The 5,737-nt window shown below is 34.0% G+C and overlaps 2 non-coding genes across 2 annotated transcripts; both read left to right on the top strand.

Moving 5' to 3' along the window:
• Window positions 1-692: 692 nt before the first annotated feature.
• On the top strand, window positions 693-803 carry LOC139036617 (U6 spliceosomal RNA). Its single transcript, XR_011489439.1, has one exon. It is a non-coding gene; the product is annotated as a U6 spliceosomal RNA (small nuclear RNA).
• Window positions 804-4,413: 3,610 nt separating this feature from the next.
• On the top strand, window positions 4,414-4,521 carry LOC139036593 (U6 spliceosomal RNA). Its single transcript, XR_011489413.1, has one exon. It is a non-coding gene; the product is annotated as a U6 spliceosomal RNA (small nuclear RNA).
• Window positions 4,522-5,737: the final 1,216 nt, after the last annotated feature.

Below are 5,737 nucleotides of genomic sequence, written 5' to 3'. Positions count from 1 at the left end.
CAAAAAATGAACTGTTTTGTTAATTTTTTAAATTATAAGTCCAAAGCTGTGTTTTCAGGCAATTTCTGGAGATCTTTCCAAAATAAAATTATAACCTTGGGGTATAGTAATTATTGATATTTTACAACACGTGGCTAACACATTATGTTTTCTCCTTTTAACATAAATTTTTTAAGTCCTTCTCTTGAAGAACTCTTTTAAGAGTACTATAGCTCCTGGATTTGGTTAAAAATAGCTTTTCTATTATAACCCCTGAGGAAGCAGAACTGCCTACTTCAAAGTATGATTAAATTTATGAGATTGATTTATTACAGTGACAAACAATATCAAAATTGAAACAGTAAACTTTTCCATTAGAGTACAATAGATACAAAATTTTTAATATATATTTCTTAGGATTAGATTCCATCATGGACAATGAAGGCATTAACAAACGTCTTGATCCTGTCAATTTATTCTGCACAATGTATAGTCTCAGAATATTTTATATGAATTACCTTTTCATTTGATAATTCTCGTGGATTCTTTATATAGTGATGAGTTAGTCCAGGAGTATTAATATAAAGTATATTAAAGTAACCTAAAATATTTCTGGCATCTCTTTTTTTATAAGATAAATGTATAAATCATTGTGATTTTCCAGGTGCTCTTTGAGAAATGCCATAGATAATTTTAATTTTGAAAGACATCTAATACTCATTTTGGCAGCACCTAAACTAAAATTGGAATGATAAGCATTCCAGAGATTAGCATGGCCCCAGAACAAGTATGACATTTAAATCTGTAAAGTGTTCCACATTTTTTCAGCAAATATTGCCAGAAAAATTGACTATTCACATGCAAAATAACGAAGTTGAACTCTTGAAAGTGAAGTGAAGTCTCTCAGTGTCCAACTCGTAGAGACCCCATGGATTGCAGCCTACCAGGCTCCTCCATCCATGGGATTTTCCAGGCAAGAGTACTGGAGTAGGTTGCCGTTTCCTTCTCCAGGGGATCTTCCTGACCCAGGGATCGAACCGGGGTCTCCAGCATTGTAGACAGACGCTTTACCGTCTGAGCCACCTTACCTTACACCATATACAAAAAATTAACTTAAAGTGAATCAGAGACCTAAACATAACAGCTAATACTAAAAAGACACTTGGGAGAAAACCTACTTAAGGTAGTTAAACTCAGAGGACAGAAAGTAGAATGTTGGTTGCCCAAGACTGGAAGGAGGAAGGGATGGGGAGATATTGTTTGGTGGGTATAGAGTTCCAGCTGGGGAAGATGAAAATATTCTGGTGACAGATGGTGGTCATGGTTGCACAATAATGTGAAGTGACTTTTTGTACTTGATGCTATAGAACTGTATACTTAAAAGTGGTTAAGATGGTAAATTTTATGTTACATATATTCTGACACACACAAAAATTAAGAAGACATCCTAAAATTTTTAGTTTTTTGAATTTAGGAATCAGTAATTCTTTAATAATCTTGAGGAAGCAAAATAAAAGTTATCAAAATGATTTGGTCATCTGATTGAGACAGGAGCACACTTACCTGTGAGCAGGAATGAGGATACATAAATCAAAGTAAAAACTATATTTTACAATAAAAATAGAAGGCAACAAAATAGTAAGGAAATGAAGCTGTTCTGAAGAAATGAATTTTTTTTTTAATAATCAAGGACATAATAAAGTCAGCACAAATTACTAAGAACTTATTCTGGCAGTATACAGAGTTTCTGCTAAACTTGCAGATTACATAGAAGGTAAAGAATAATCTTTTATCTCCCTTCTTAGTAAAGTAAAGTTGCTCAGTCGTGTCTGACTCTTTGTGACCTCATGGACTATAGCCTACTAGGCTCCTCTGTCCATGGGATTTTCCAGGCAAGAGTGCTGGAGTGGGTTGCCATTTCCTTCTCTAGGGGATCTTCCCGACCCAGGGATTGAATACGGGTCTCCAGCATTGCAGACAGACGCTTTACCATCTGAACCCCCAGGGAAGCAGACCAAATATTTCAAGGATGATTTATATTTTCACAGGCAGAAAATAAAATTCCAGTATTGCATTAATTTAGTCTTTGGCAGCAAAGGATATTAACATATATTTACAAACAAACTTATCAAAACTAAGCAAAATTTCACCAAAATTTTTAAGCATTTTGTCTATGTTCTTTCAGACTCAGATATTCTAAAATATTGCAAATAAAATTCATTTATCTTAAGTCATCTACAACTTGCTATAAACACTCAAGTTTTATATTCCACTATGTTCTTTAAAATTCTATAATAAACTGAACTTTACTCTGAACAAATTAATTGTGTTTTACCTCAAAAATAAAAAAAATGCCAGGCTACCTTGCCTGATTGTCAAAGTTTGTATTTCTCCTTCTCATTTTGTATGAGTTCATTTTCTTTTTAATTGCTGAGATTTTTTAATGATCCATGGTATGGTCTATTTAGAGAATGTTCTATGTTCATTTGAATGATCATCATAAATCTCTTTTTATCCTGGGTAATATTTCCTTTCTTTGATGCCTACATTACATGATATTAATATAGCCACTCCAAGTTTCTTTTGATTATTATTTATGTAGTATATCCTTTACATAATTTTAACTTACTATTGCAGAGAAAGTAATCAATTGCAAAGGAGCCTGAAGAAATTTGGGCATTGATGGCAATATTCAGTATATTGACTGGCAATGATATCATAAGAGTTATATCTGTTAAAATTCATCAAATTGTATCCTTGAGTTGAGTGCAGTTTTAGTACAAAAATAATACCACAACAAGATTGATTAAAGACAGAACATAATATTAAAAAAAAAAAACTAGAAGCTCTCTAAGTATTTGGAAATTAATATACTTCTAAATAAACCAGGGGTCAAAGAAGAAATCGCAATGAAAATCTAAAATATTTTGAGTTGAATTAATATGAAAAGACTTCATATCAAAATATGCAGAATGCAACTAGAGCAATGTTCACAGAGAAATCTATAGTTCTAAAAGCTTACATTAGACATTTAACAGCACTGATCTACACTTCTACCTTAGGAACCTAAAAACAAAAGTTAACTCCAAAGTAAGTCAAAAGAAAGGAACAATAAAAATCAGAGCAAAAATCAATGATATTGAAAATGGCTGATAATGGAAAAAAATTAACAAAACAAAAAGCTTGATCATTAAAATTATTAATGCAGTTGATAAATCCCTGGATAGGAAACATGCTGTTTGCTTTCTCTAGGACATGAGCAAACTTATCAACGAAAACTGTGTATCTTGGTGTTCTAGATAATATCTTTTTTTTTCCTTGAACATTTCCAAGAAAACTATGAATATTAGTCTTAGCAAACTTAGTGTTAGCAAACAGTGTGGGTAAGATTATGAAGGATGCTGTTCACCATACAAACAGTAAAGGTAGGGAAAGAACATTCTTAGTATCCATGTAAAAGACATCAAATTATGACCAAGTGTATCATGTTCACAGCTTATGAATAATCACACAAAACTTAGAAATAAAGCCAAGAGAGTATAGTGGATCATTATTTAATAAAAACATGACTTTATTTTTAAGAAATGAAACTGGCACTTTCACCTATATTTTACCATTCTCTTTCCTATTTGACTAGAGCGCAGACAATGTAAAATTCATGTGGTTTTGTAGATGTCTATGTGTTAGAAAAGTTAACTTCCAGAATTATGTTTGGGGGGTGGGGAGTTGTTCATTTTTTCCTGTGAAGTAATAAGTTTCGCATCTCACTTAAAACCTTACTCTAATATTGGTGCCTATAAATAATTCCTCAAAATGTTTTTGAATTGGCTTTACCATCTTACTTGCTTATGTTAGGGGATAATTCTCCGTGGGCCTCTCACAATTCTGTGTGTCTTAAGAGCAGAGGTACTAACTGCCTTTGTTCAGGGTTATCTTTTAAAGAATGTTTGTATAGCAACAGCCTTGGAACACAGTATTTGCTTCCAGAGAAAAGTGCAGGTTGCTTAGAGTCTTGGAACATAGAGAGAGGTGCCCCCTCTGAGTGCGATGGGAGTCAGGCATGCGTAGCATGTACTACCTAAGCTGAGTTTCTCTCCTGAAAGGCACCCATTGCGTGTGCAGGAGTCGCCTGGCCTTCTTCATATCACTGTGTGGAAATTGTGGTTTGAAAAACTGGCACCAAACGTGCTTATGTTCACAGCTTGTTGTGCTGTGAGTAATATATTTCTTCTTGCCTCTGACCCAAACATCTTGTGTTTTAGGCTGGCTACCATGAATCCTTGGCAGGCAGCATTTCAGCTTCTGACTAGGGTCAAATCTCCGACCCTTCACAGTACTTGATAGTTTCTGCACTTTTAAAAAAATAGGCAAAATATGGGTTCATTCTGTATTGATAAGAGAGCTATGTTTCATTTATTTGAAAAACGTACTTCAGTGCTCGCTTCGGCAGCACATATACTAAAATTGTAAACGATACAGAGAAGATTAGCATGGCCCCTGCGCAAGGATGACACGCAAATTCGTGAAGCGTTCCATATTAAAAAAAAAAAACAACAACAAACTTACTTCAACATGATGTTAGATCATCCACTGAGATACCCTAGTGGCCTAACCTGCAGGTTCAGTAGAACAGCATTGTGCAAGAACTGAACTTAATGTGTCGTTAAGCTGAGGCCTGTCTTTCCTTGACCCCTGCAGGGATTCCCAATCAACTGTAGAAACGTAACATTTGTTGGCTCACTGTTTCTCCAGCTTTTTCTTTTCTTTCCCCTCTCCTGATTGTTGTTTTCTTTCTTGGTTAAGTGTGTGAGTTGGTCTATGCTTTGTCTAACTGCGTGTTTGGGCTAAGTTGCTTTTCACAAGAACAAATGGTCTAATAGGTCATCTTGCTTGCATAGTCAGTTGAGCATCTGATGTGTAAATGAATTTGATTTGTGTGTGGCTGATCAATGTTTCCCAATTGATTGCAAGAATTTCTGAAATCTCTTTGAACTGTCCTGACATTTAGTAATCTCTGTGAGGGTGATGGAGATCTGTTCTTTGTCAGGTGAGAGATAACAGAGAATCTGGTTTGTTTTCCTTTTTAACTATTTGTGAACCCATATCAACTAAGAAAATATTTCTGTGTCCATTGGAAAGGAAAAAGAACTGGGGAGTTTTTGTGCTCCGTGTTTACATTTACCCGTAGCTGAGGTTGGAGCAGTAAAACTGCAAACTTCTTCTGTGGTTTTTGTGACTGAGAAAAGTCTTTAGCTCCTTCAGGGTGATTTCAAATATTTTTCTATCTCCAGAGGGTATTAATAAACTGCAAAGTCTTACAAAAGCAGAGTTCTATTCTGATTGTTTTATATAAGTTAATAAGTTATTACATACATATAATGTTCCCAGAATTTCTAGAAGTTAAATAAACTAAATTTTAATATGTTATATAGGTTGGTCTTTTAAAAATGCATTTCTAAAGCAACTTAGTTCAGAAGCATTTTTATATAAGAATCCAAAATCTACATTATTAAGATGAAATTTTGGACAAATCAGACTGGATTTGTAATTTTGGTTTAAACTAGGGTTTCTTCAGTTTGGCACTGTTAACATTTTAGGCCACATAATAAGTATTGAAAAGATTAATTTTCATTTAAACATACTTTAGTATTTTTTTAAATCCTAAAAATACTTGTGGAAACAAAGATAACTTACTGGATCCATGGAACCGATGTAGGAAATCTTAGACATTTAGATCATGAAAAATTAAACTCATCTT

The sequence above is a fragment of the Odocoileus virginianus genome, chromosome 1, assembly GCF_023699985.2.
Source record: "Odocoileus virginianus isolate 20LAN1187 ecotype Illinois chromosome 1, Ovbor_1.2, whole genome shotgun sequence".
Classification (NCBI taxonomy): domain Eukaryota; kingdom Metazoa; phylum Chordata; class Mammalia; order Artiodactyla; family Cervidae; genus Odocoileus; species Odocoileus virginianus.
This window is presented reverse-complemented; position numbering and strand designations above follow the sequence as displayed.